This window comes from Pseudophryne corroboree, chromosome 4, assembly GCF_028390025.1.
Source record: "Pseudophryne corroboree isolate aPseCor3 chromosome 4, aPseCor3.hap2, whole genome shotgun sequence".
NCBI lineage: Eukaryota > Metazoa > Chordata > Amphibia > Anura > Myobatrachidae > Pseudophryne > Pseudophryne corroboree.
The window spans coordinates 147568546-147581521 of NC_086447.1; the positions used below are offsets into that span (position 1 = coordinate 147568546).

Here is a 12976-nt window from a genome sequence, read left to right on the forward strand (position 1 = left end):
ATCTTCTAACATTCCAGTTCTAGTCACCCTCTCTTTTAATTTAACTGTGGGTGGGGAAATAGACTGTAGTGTGTAATTTATTAACTTAAGAAAATTAGTTCCTATGAAATTGCTAGAAATATCTGTTTATGAGGATTAGTAAAATGAAAAAAACAAAAAAAAAGAAAACATTTTACTGAACGCTGGATGATTCTCAAAACAAATGAATTGTTATTTGCTCAAGAGTGCTATCTGCTATTAACCTTTGTGTTTTTACTCCCTCAATAAAGGTCTTAATAAGCTATTTTAAAATGGGATCTTGACATTGACCATGTCAGCATGTGCAGATGTTGACATGTTCACAATGTGAAATGTTGACATTCTGCATGGACCGGAGGATGAAGGGGATAGGGTTAGGCTACGGGAGGGGATGGCCAAGGTTAGGAGCTAGGGGGAGGGTTAGGGTTAGGCTACAAGAAGGAGGTTAGGGTTAGGAATTAGAGGGAGAGTTAGGGGTTAGATTTTAGGATTTGCGATACTCACCACCGGAAGTGCAGCAGAATCCACCAGAAGTCATCATGGCATCATCCTGCAGAAATTGCTGGAGCTGCTGTACTTGCCATACCAAGTAAGTCACCACTATCTATACACAGATATGGTGTTTGCAGAGGGCGCTAGTGAAAGTAGGATTAACCAATTCCTTTTTACAATAAGTACAAAACTTGATTAGTATCCACCGAGTTTAACATCCAATCAGAAAATAAAACATCTAAAAATATTATTTATTTATTCTTCATACAGTTAATACAATGTTAAAAACATTTAATACATTGAATACATAGAGGTAACAGTAATACAGCAGGTGACAGTGTTAATACATTTACATTGATGACATTTAAAATGACAAGAGTCTTATTTAGGTGAGTGAAAGTCTCCTTGTTTTGTATGTACTGCGTACCCAACCCTATGCATTTCATCCAAACGGACTTCCTCAGGGGTAGATGAAGGCAACAATCTAAAGGTAAGCAATTATCACATCAAGTGTGAATTTATTCAATATTCCCGGTCACCAATTTCATTCAATTGGGATATTAGAATGGAATTCCAAATTATTAGGATTAATAGAATACTTAATTCACTCCAAGAATGAGGGTATAGGACAGGACCAGATTAGGTTAATATGTGCCACAATTATAAAACAGTATAAGACACGGATTCCCTCCAGTGGCAGTAGTGGAATCAGATTCTGTAGCAAAGCGCGGGTATTCAGCTAGCATATATATATATATATATATATATATATATACTGTGTATATATATACTATATGGACAAGTATTTGGACGCCTGACCATTACACCAACAGGGACTGTAATTACATTGTATTCAAATACATGTACTTTAATGTGGAGTTGACCCCCTTCTGCAGCTGTAACAGCTTCCACTCTTCTTGGAAGGCTTTCCACAAGATTTTGTAGTGTTTCTGTGGGAATATTTGCCCACTCATTCTATAGAGCATTTATGAAGTTAGGCACTGATGTTGGACGAGTAAGCCTTGCTCACAATCTCCATTCCAGTTCATCCCAAAGGTGCTCGATGGGGTTGAGGTCAGGGTTCTGTGTAGGCCAGTCAAGTCCTTCTACACCAAACTCATCAAACCATGTCTTTTTAGTCCTTTCTTTGTGCACTGGCGCACAGTCCTGTTGGAATAGAAAAGGGCCTTCTCCAAACTGTTGCCACAAAGTTGGATGGATAGCATTGTCCAAAATGTTTTGGTATGCTGAAGCATTGAGATTGTCCTTCACTGGAGATAAGGTCCTAGCCCAAACCCTGAGTAATAGCCCCATACCATTATCCCACTTACACCAAACTTCACAGTTGGCATAACGCAGTCAGGCAGGTAACATTCTCCTGGCATCCACCAAACTCAGACTCGCCCATCTGACTGCCAAACAATGAAGTATGATTCATCACTCCACAGAACACATTTCCACTGCTCCACAGTCCAGTGTCGATGTGTGTTTTACAACACTCCATCTGACGCTTGGCATTGGACTTGCTGCTAGGCCAAGCAAACCCATTCCAATAAGCTCCCACCGCACATTTTTTGTGCTTACATTAACCTTCCGTCAGGCTCACCTCTGGGACTCCCGGGTTCAGGCGCAGTGCGCCTGACAGGCGCCTGTAAGAAAATCATCATTAGCACCTAATTAACTAAATTTCAACACTCTTAAAGTGATCAGAGACCTTCATTAAGACGTACAAAGAGAGAAATCATGGGCCATTTCAGTAGAAATCTGAAGCAAAAAAGTGAAAACACGAACATGAGTATAAGTTTGGGCGCAGTGTGCCTGAGAGGCCACCCTGGACAAACCTACATATTTCTGTAAAATATGCACAACCTTTGTAATTTTCATTCATAAAATTAGCAAAATAAACAATTAATAGATGAAATTAAAAGGAAAAACGAACCTTCAAAAGTCCTAGGAGTTTGGGTACAGTGTGCCTGAGAGGCCATGAGGGTCACTACTGCACTCCACGCAGGTGGCCGGAAAACTTACTAGGGGGGTTTCGAACCGCACCTAGAGATAGGAAGGTACTAGAAAGGACAGGCCCCTGCGCCCCCTTGGGGCGGAGAGGGGAGCGAGAATAGCTTTGCGGCGCCTGTCAGGCCAGCTGTGCCTGACTGAGGGTTAATGCCACTGGAAATTCGGAACTCTTCAGCTATGGAATCAGCAGAGTGTTGGTGACTTTTATGCATCATGTGCCTTAGGAGTCGTTGACCCCCCTCTATGATTTTACCTTGTCTTCCGCTTCGTGGCTGAGTTGCTATTGTTTCTAAATGCTTCCTTTTTCTAATAATATAACTTACAGTTGACCGTGGAATTTCCAGTAGAGATGACATTTCACAAACCATCTCAATGCAAAGGTGGCATCTTATCACAGTACCACACTCAAGCCACTGAGCTCCTCAGAACAACCCATTTTGTATCACAAATGTTTGAGAATGGAGACTGGCTAGGGGATTGATTTTATAAACCCATGGCAACTGGTATGATTCAAACATCTGAATTCAATAATGAAAAGGTATGGCCAGATACTTCTGGCCATATAACAGGTGTGTATGTATATTTCTATCTATCTATCTATCTATCTATCTATCTACATATATATATTTATATATATATATATATATATATATATATATATATATATATATATTAGAGATGTACACCGGAAACTTTTCGGGTTTTGTGTTTTGGTTTTGGATTCGGTTCCGCGGCCGTGTTTTGGATTCGGACGCGTTTTGGCAAAACCTCCCTGAAATTTTTTTGTCGGATTCGGGTGTGTTTTGGATTCGGGTGTTTTTTTTACAAAAAAACCTCAAAAACAGCTTAAATCATAGAATTTGGGGGTCATTTTGATCCCATAGTATTATTAACCTCAATAACCATAATTTCCACTCATTTCCAGTCTATTCTGAACACCTCACACCTCACAATATTATTTTTAGTCATAAAATTTGCACCGAGGTCGCTGGATGGCTAAGCTAAGCGACACAAGTGGCCGACACAAACACCTGGCCCATCTAGGAGTGGCACTGCAGTGTCAGACAGGATGGCACTTAAAAAAATTGTCCCCAAACAGCACATGATGCAAAGAAAAAAAGAGGTGCACCAAGGTCGCTGGATGGCTAAGCTAAGCGACCCAAGTGGCCGACACAAACACCTGGCCCATCTAGGAGTGGCACTGCAGTGTCAGACAGGATGGCACTTCAAAAAATAGTCCCCAATCAGCACATGATGCAAAGAAAAATGAAAGAAAAAAGAGGTGCAAGATGGAATTGTCCTTGGGCCCTCCCACCCACCCTTATGTTGTATAAACAGGACATTCACACTTTAACAAACCCATCATTTCAGCGACAGGGTCTGCCACATGACTGTGACTGAAATGACTGGTTGGTTTGGGCCCCCACCAAAAAAGAAACAATCAATCTCTCCTTGCACAAACTGGCTCTACAGAGGCCAGATGTCCACCTCCTCCTCATCGTCCAATTCCTCACCCCTTTCACTGTGTACATCCCCCTCCTCACAGATTATTAATTCGTCCCCACTGGAATCCACCATCTCTGGTCCCTGTGTACTTTCTGGAGGCAATTGCTGGTGAATGTCTCCACAGAGGAATTGATTATAATTCATTTTGATGAACATCATCTTCTCCACATTTTCTGGAAGTAACCTCGTACGCCGATTGCTGACAAGGTGAGCGGCTGCACTAAACACTCTTTCGGAGTACACACTGGAGGGGGGGCAACTTATGTAAAATAAAGCCAGTTTGTGCAAGGGCCTCCAAATTGCCTCTTTTTCCTGCCAGTATACGTACGGACTGTCTGACGTGCCTACTTGGATGCGGTCACTCATATAATCCTCCACCATTCTTTCAATGGTGACAGAATCATATGCAGTGACAGTAGACGACATGTCAGTAATCGTTGGCAGGTCCTTCAGTCCGGACCAGATGTCAGCACTCGCTCCGGACTGCCCTGCATCACCGCCAGCGGGTGGGCTCGGAATTCTTTGCCTTTTCCTCGCAGCCCCAGTTGCGGTAGAATGTGAAGGAGGAGCTGTTGACGGGTCATGTTCCGCTTGACTTGACAATTTACTCACCAGTAGGTCTTTGAACCTCTGCTGACTTGTGTCTGCCGGAAAGAGAGATCCAATGTAGGTTTTAAATCTAGGATCGAGCACGGTGGCCAAAATGTAGTGCTCTGATTTCAACAGATTGACCACCCGTGAATCCTGGTTAAGCGAATTAAGGGCTCCATCCACAAGTCCAACATGCCTAGCAGATTCGCTCTGTTTAAGCTCCTCCTTCAATGTCTCCAGCTTCTTCTGCAAAAGCCTGATGAGGGGAATGACCTGACTCAGGCTGGCAGTGTCTGAACTGACTTCACGTGTTCAAAGGGTTGCAGAACCTTGCACAACGTTGAAATCATTCTCCACTGTGCTTGAGTCAGGTGCATCCCCCTCCTTTGCCTATATCGTAGGTAGCTGTATAGGCTTGAATGGCCTTTTGCTGCTCCTCCATCCTCTGAAGCATATAGAGGGTTGAATTCCACCTCGTTACCACCTCTTGCTTCAGATGATGGCGGGGCAGGTTCAGGAGTGTTTGCTGGTGCTCCAGTCTTCGGCACGCGGTGGCTGAATGCCGAAAGTGGCCCGCAATTCTTCGGGCCACCGACAGCATCTCTTGCACGCCCCTGTCGTTTTTTAAATAATTCTGCACCACCAAATTCAATGTATGTGCAAAACATGGGACGTGCTGGAATTTGCCCACATGTAATGCACGCACAATATTGGTGGCATTGTCCGATGTCAGAAATCCCCAGGAGAGTCCAATTGGGGTAAGCCATTCTGCGATGATGTTCCTCAGTTTCCGTAAGAGGTTGTCAGCTCTGTGCCTCTTATGGAAAGCGGTGATACAAAGCATAGCCTGCCTAGGAATGAGTTGGCGTTTGCGAGATGCTGCTACTGGTGCCGCCACTGCTGTTCCTGCTGCGGGAGGCAATACATCTACCCAGTGGGCTGTCACAGTCATATAGTCCTTAGTCTGCCCTGATCCACTTGTCCACATGTCCGTGGTTAAGTGGACATTGGGTACAACTGCATTTTTTAGGACACTGGTGACTCTTTTCTGAGGTCTGTGTACATTCTCGGTATCGCCTGCCTAGAGAAATGGAACCTAGATGGTATTTGGTACCGGGGACACAGTACCTCAAGCAAATCTCTAGTTTCCTGTGAATTAATAGTGGATACCGGAAACACGTTTCTCACCACCAAGGCTGCCAAGGCCTGAGTTATCCGCTTTGCAGCAGGATGACTGCTGTGATATTTCATCTTCCTCGCAAAGGACTGTTGGACATTCAATTGCTTACTGGAAGTAGTACAAGTGGTCTTCCGACTTCCCCTCTGGGATGACGATCGACTCCAAGCAGCAACAACAGCAGCGCCAGCAGCAGTTGGCGTTGCACTCAAGGATGCATTGGAGGAATCCCAGGCAGGAGAGGACTCGTCAGACTTGACAGTGACATGGCCTGCAGGACTATTGGCTTTCCTGTCTAAGGAGGAAATTGACACTGAGGGAGTTGGTGGTGTGGTTTGCAGGAGCTTGGTTACAAGAGGAAGGGATTTAGTTGGCAGTGGACTGCTTCCGCTGTCACCCAAAGTTTTTGAACTTGTCAATGACTTTTGATGAATGCGCTCCAGGTGACGTATTACGGAGGATGTTCCTAGGTGGTTAACGTCCTTACCCCTACTTATTACAGCTTGACAAAGGCAACACACGGCTTGACACCAGTTGTCCGCATTTCTGTTGAAATAATTCCACACCGAAGAGGTGATTTTTTTTGTAATTTGACCAGGCATGTCAATGGCCATATTCGTCCCACGGACAACAGGTGTCTCCCTGGGTGCCTGACTTAAACAAACCCCCTCATCATCAGAATCCTCCTTGTCAAGTTCCTCCTCAGCGCCAGCAACACCCATATCCTCATCCTGGTGTACTTCAACAGTGACATCTTCAATTTGACTATCAGGAACTGGACTGCGGGTGCTCCTTCCAGCACTTGCAGGGGGCGTGCAAATGGTGGAAGGCGCCACCTCTTCCCGTCCAGTGTTGGGAAGGTCAGGCATCGCAACCGACACAATTGGACTCTCCTTAGGGATTTGTGATTTAGAAGAACGCACAGTTCTTTGCTGTGCTTTTGCCAGCTTAAGTCTTTTCATTTTTCTAGTCAGAGGATGAGTGCTTCCATCCTCATGTGAAGCTGACCCACTAGTCATGAGGAACATAGGAGAGGGCCTCAGCCATTCCTTGCCACTCCGTGTTGTAAATGGCATATTGGCAAGTTTACGCTTCTCATCAGACGCTTTTAATTTTGATTTTTGGGTCATTTTACTGAACTTTTGTTTTTTGGATTTTACATGCTCTCTACTATGACATTGGGCATCGGCCTTGGCAGACGATGTTGATGGCATTTCATCGTCTCTGCCATGACTAGTGGCAGCAGCTTCAGCACGAGGTGGAAGTGGATCTTGATCTTTCCCTATTTTACCCTCCACATTTTTGTTCTCCATTTTTTAATGTGTGGAATTATATGCCAGTAATATATCAATAGCAATGGCCTACTGTACCGTACTGCTATATATTATATACTGGTGGTCAGCAAAATTATGCACTGTCCTCCTACTATATATATGCTGCGCAAAACTTAAATGCACCACAGGTATGGATGGATAGTATACTTGACGACACAGAGGTAGGTAGAGCAGTGGACTACTGTACCGTACTGCTATATATTATATACTGGTGGTCAGCAAAATTATGCACTGTCCTCCTACTATATATATGCTGCGCAAAACTTAAATGCACCACAGGTATGGATGGATAGTATACTTGACGACACAGAGGTTGGTAGAGCAGTGGACTACTGTACCGTACTGCTATATATTATATACTGGTGGTCAGCAAAATTATGCACTGTCCTCCTACTATATATATACTGCGCAAAACTTAAATGCACCACAGGTATGGATGGATAGTATACTTGACGATACAGAGGTAGGTAGAGCAGTGGACTACTGTACCGTACTGATAAAATACTGGTGGTCACTGGTCAGCAAAATTCTGCACTGTCCTCCTACTATATACTACAATGCAGCACAGATATGGAGCGTTTTTCAGGCAGAGAACGTAGATATTTTCACTTCAGCACACTGAGCACAGATATTTGCAAGCACACTGAGCACAGATATTTGCAGCACACAGAACACAACTGAGAGAACGCTGCATGTCCTCTCCCTATCATCTCCAATGCACGAGTGAAAATGGCGGCAATGCGCGGCTCCTTATTTAGAATACGAATCTCGCGAGAATACGACAGCGGGATGATGATGTTCGGGTGCGCTCGGGTTAACTGAGCAAGGCTGGAGGATCCGAGTCTGCCTCGGACCCGTGTAAAATGGGTGAAGTTCGGGGGGGTTCGGATTCCGAGGAACCGAACCTGCTCATCACTAATATATATATATATATATATATATATATATACATATAGTATGTATTTTTGTTAGATCTGTTAAATGTTGCAGCCATTATTTATGTAGTTTTCTATTCCGTGTACGACATACTAATAGATAAATCATGGAGATAGGCTTCACTTGCTTTTACTTCTCTTTGATTAATTAGTCTTATAAAGCCGCTGCCAGTACTCGTGATTTGAATGTTTTATGCATTATTACTATTTGTGGCATTGTTTGTTTGGAGCTGGGTTTTCTTTTATGTTTTATCCTTGTCAACAGTTCTGCATTTGTTAAAATAAATGAGAACTGAGCCAGCATTTTTAATTAGATTTGTCACTTTATTTTCCCCCGCAAGTCACAAAAGCACAAAGAAGCAATGACACACATTAGCACCTGTGAACTCTTTAAAGCATTTTACCTGACAGTTGTGAAAACTATGGACGATTGGGTGACACTATTGTTAAATTACAGTTATGACAGTTCTGGTATAGAGCATGCATTGTTATGTACTGCCAGTAGAGTGTCATGTTTTACTGGTGGCCGGTATCCTTGTTTAATGACAACTAAATAAAAATGTTTGCCGGGGTGTAATGAAGCCTGAGTGTAGCGCTCGTGCAGGATGCCTGCCGAACTCTGACTTTTTTTTTAAAGGGGCAATAATTTACAAAGCATGGTTTTTCCTTGTAAATTGTTGCCCCTTTAAAAATAAATAAATCCAAGTTCGGCTAGCATCCCACACAGCCTCTGAAATTGAACATCATTACTGTACATCCCGCCTGTGGTTATGTGATGGGCCTATTAAGAGTTATTGTGTGTTTTCTTTTGATTTTAAAATAATTTGTACCTTATTAAGTATGAATGGGCATGCTAGTGCCTTTCAATTTTGTAAAGTGAAAATAGTATACAGATTACCTACTTTAGGACCCCTAAGATCGACCAGTAACAGCAGCAATGTTCATTATTGAAGCAATAGACATGTACACAGGGGCATCAGAACATTTATAGGTTGCGGGGGCAAGATAGATTGTCATTTTGGCGCCCCTGGGCACGGAGCCACCATGGAAGAGGAGGCGGTACTATGAGGACGAACAGAAAACAGCACCACGGTCGGGAGGAGGCTGCACCATGTAGATGGAGGATGTGAGGTGCTGCAGTAGAGGAACGAGGAGCTAGGGACTGCAGCACTGCACCAGCAAGCACCATTGTGTAGGTGAGGCTGGCAGCAGAGACCACCGGGGAGCAGGAAGGGCCGGCAACAAAAAAATTGAGGCCCAGTACGCAGATATCTCTGCCCCCCCCCCCCCCCCACCACCACCACCACCACCTCAACCCACATCCACACATCACACCAATCCCCTGCCACTACAATTCCCCTTAGGGGAGCAGGTGAGAGAGTGAGGGAGAAACAAAGAGGGTGTTGGAGAGAGATGAGCAAGAGGAGAGAGAGTGTTAGGGAGAGAGGAGCAAGAGGAGAGAGAGTGTTAGGGAGAGAGGAGCAGGAGGAGAGAGCGGGAGGGGGACAGGGAAAGGAGAGAGGGAGTGGGAGCGAGCTGGACAAACATACTTGCCTGATTACACACAGCACAGCCACAGGTCTCTCATGGAGGCGGACACTTCTCGGCATTAGGCCACACCCAAATCACCCACGAATCGCGGCACTGCTCTGGAGCCAGGAGCAGGCCCTGGTAAGGGGTGAGTGGCGTGCTGCCTCTTTTATCTGTATATTATGAACTGGCCCTGGGAACAGGGGAGGTGCTGCACATACTACTGCTGCTCAGTCCCGGCCTGCACTTGCACAGATGTTGTGATTTGTGCGTCTTTCAGCTGACCGCACATCGGTGTCTCTCATGTTTGGGAAGGGGGGTGGGGGTGAGTTGCCCCCCACTGTTCCGACGCCTCTTCATGTATAGTAGAATAATAGTTATTTGTAACTATCTCTGTGATGGATTTGATTGATCTGATTCCAGATCTACTTTTACGAAATAATAATTATACAAAAGAAAAGGAGCTGATAGTGTGGCATTACTGTCAGAAAACAAATCAATGGGGCTATTCATGTATTAAATCAAAGTGCAAGGAAAACAATGGTCCAACTGGACCAACTTTAAATGTCAACCAATGGTGAGAGCAGCCGGTGTCTTCAACAATTCTCTGCGGACAACTAGGAACATGGAGCATGATGTCATGGCTGGTCTGCAGTGCCCAAACTTCTTATCACACCATTTTTCCGATAAGGACATAAGGCGCATGCCTCATAGTTAAAGGGCATGACAAGATTGATCATGAAAAAAGTCCATGCTGTGATGCCCCTTCCCATATTTTATATATACACTGCTCAAAAAAATAAAGGGAACAATTAAACAACACAATGTAACTCCAAGTCAATCACACTTCTGTGAAATCAAACTGTCCACTTAGGAAGCAAAACTGATTGACAATCAATTTCACATGCTGTTGTGCAAATGGAATAGACAACAGGTGGAAATTATAGGCAATTAGCAAGACACCCCCAATAAAGGAGTTGTTCTGCAGGTGGTGACCAAAGACCACTTCTCAGCTCCTATGCTTTCTGGCTGATGTTTTGGTCACTTTTGAAAGCTGGCGGTGCTTTCACTCTAGTGGTAGCATGAGACGGAGTCTACAACCCACACAAGCGGCTCAGGTAGTGCAGCTGTGTCTGTCAGCGTAGTGTCCAGAGCATGTAAGCGCTACCAGGAGACAGGCCAGTACATCAGGAGACGTGGAGGAGGCCGTAGGAGGGAAACAACCCAGCAGCAGGACCGCTACCTCCGCCTTTGTGCAAGGAGGAACAGGAGGAGCACTGCCAGAGCCCTGCAAAATGACCTCCAGCAAGCCACAAATGTGCATGTGTCTACTCAAATGATTAGAAACAGACTCCATGAGGGTGGTATGAGGGCCCGACGTCCACAGGTGGGGGTTGTGCTTACAGCCCAACACCATGCAGGACGTTTGGCATTTGCCAGAGAACACCAAGATTGGCAAATTCGCCACTGGCGCCCTGTGCTCTTCACAGATGAAAGCAGGTTCTCACTGAGCACATGTGACAGACGTGACAGAGTCTGGAGATGCCAAGGAGAATGTTCTGCTGCCTGCAACATCCTCCAGCATGACCAGTTTGCCAGTGGATCAGTAATGGTGTGGGGTGGCCGCACAGCCCTCCATATGCTCGCCAGAGGTAGCCTGACTGCCATTAGGTACTGAGATGAGATCCTCAGACCCCTTGTGAGACCATATGTTGGTGCGGTTGGCCCTGGGTTCCTCCTAATGCAAGACAATGCTAGACCTCATGTGGCTGGAGTGTGTCAGCAATTCCTGCAAGATGAATGCATTGATGCTATGGACTGGCCCGCCCGTTCCCCAGACCTGAATCCAATTGAGCACATCTGGGACATCATGTCTCGCTCCATCCACCAGTGCCACGTTGCGCCACAGAATGTCCAGGAGTTGGCGGATGCTTTAGTCCAGGTCTGGGAGGAGATCCCTCAGGAGACCATCCGCCACCTCATCAGGAGCATGCCCAGGCATTGTAGGGAGGTCATACAGGCACGTGGAGGCCACACACACTACTGAGCCTCATTTTGACTTGTTTTAAGGACATTACATGAAAGTTGGATCAGCCTGTAGTGTGTTTTTCCACTTTAATTTTGACTCCAAATCCAGACCTCCATGGGTTAATAAATTTGATTTCCATTGATAATTTTTGTGTGATTTTGTTGTCAGCACATTCAACTATGTAAAGAACAAAGTATTTCATAAGAATATTTTATTCATTCAGATCTAGGATGTGTTCTTTTTTGTGTTCCCTTTATCTTTTTGAGCAGTGTGTATATACACACACACACACACACACACACACACACACACACACACACACACACACACACACACATTTATAGACCATGCAAAGAAAATGGATTTGAACACAAATCCTCTTTATACCACATGCACTAACTTAAGACCTCGTTGTTGTTTAGTTACAATACCTTTTTATTAAATAACACATTTCAGTATACTGCATACCCAGGATTCAAACCTATAACCTGTTGAATTCTAATCAAACACCCTACTCATTGAGCTATATGATCCTGCATAAAACTATGAACACTATATGAAGCTACTGGTACTTTGTAAAAAAATAATCAGCATTGCAATTGAGTAGATCTACGCTGCCACACATCCATTCCCTTGCATCCACACACTACATACTGTAGATCTGCACAGCTGCAATGCTGATCACTTTTTTACAAAGTACAAGGTATGCTTCAAATAGTTCGAATTCTCTAGTTTAGAATTATCTACCTTTACATGCAAGGGCAGATAGCTCAATGAATAGATTGTCTGACTGCAATGCCACAGGCAATGGGTTCGAATCCCGGGAATGTCAGCATCTTGAAATGTAATAAAGGACAGTGTGACTGAATTAAAAATAAATCTCAAGTTGAGTTCTTCAATGTTGTATAGGTATTAGTGACAGAAGGGGTCAAGGTAGGAGACAGCGGCGGTCAGAAGAGGCTGGTTTTCAAAAATGTGGGGAAGCTGCAAGTGAAAGTAATTAAAACAGATAATTGACAAGTGCGCCAAAAGCGCCCCCTACCTTGCAGCGCTATGTGCAGTGTCCCCTCCACACACACTGTAGTTACAGCACTGATTATAATCACTACTAAGTGGTATTCACTTAAGTAATCTTGCTTACCCATGTTGCAGCATTCTTTTCCAGAAAGGAGATCTCTTAGGGTGTCAATACATGAGTGGTTTTTTTTCAAATGGTTTGTTGAACATGACACTGATGTTATGAATGTGCCCCAGTTTTCTCAGTCACCAAATCGGAACCTAATAGAGCATTGATGGGATAGTCCACGCAGGAACCTATGACAATGTTTTCCACCATTCTCAGCCAGGT

At 44.4% G+C, this 12976-nt stretch overlaps 1 protein-coding gene across 4 annotated transcripts in view; it reads right to left on the reverse strand.

The window, feature by feature from the left end:
* TPO (thyroid peroxidase) overlaps nucleotides 1-12976 on the reverse strand; it is a 255440-nt gene that overhangs the window by 19341 nt on the left and 223123 nt on the right. The window lies entirely within an intron of this gene.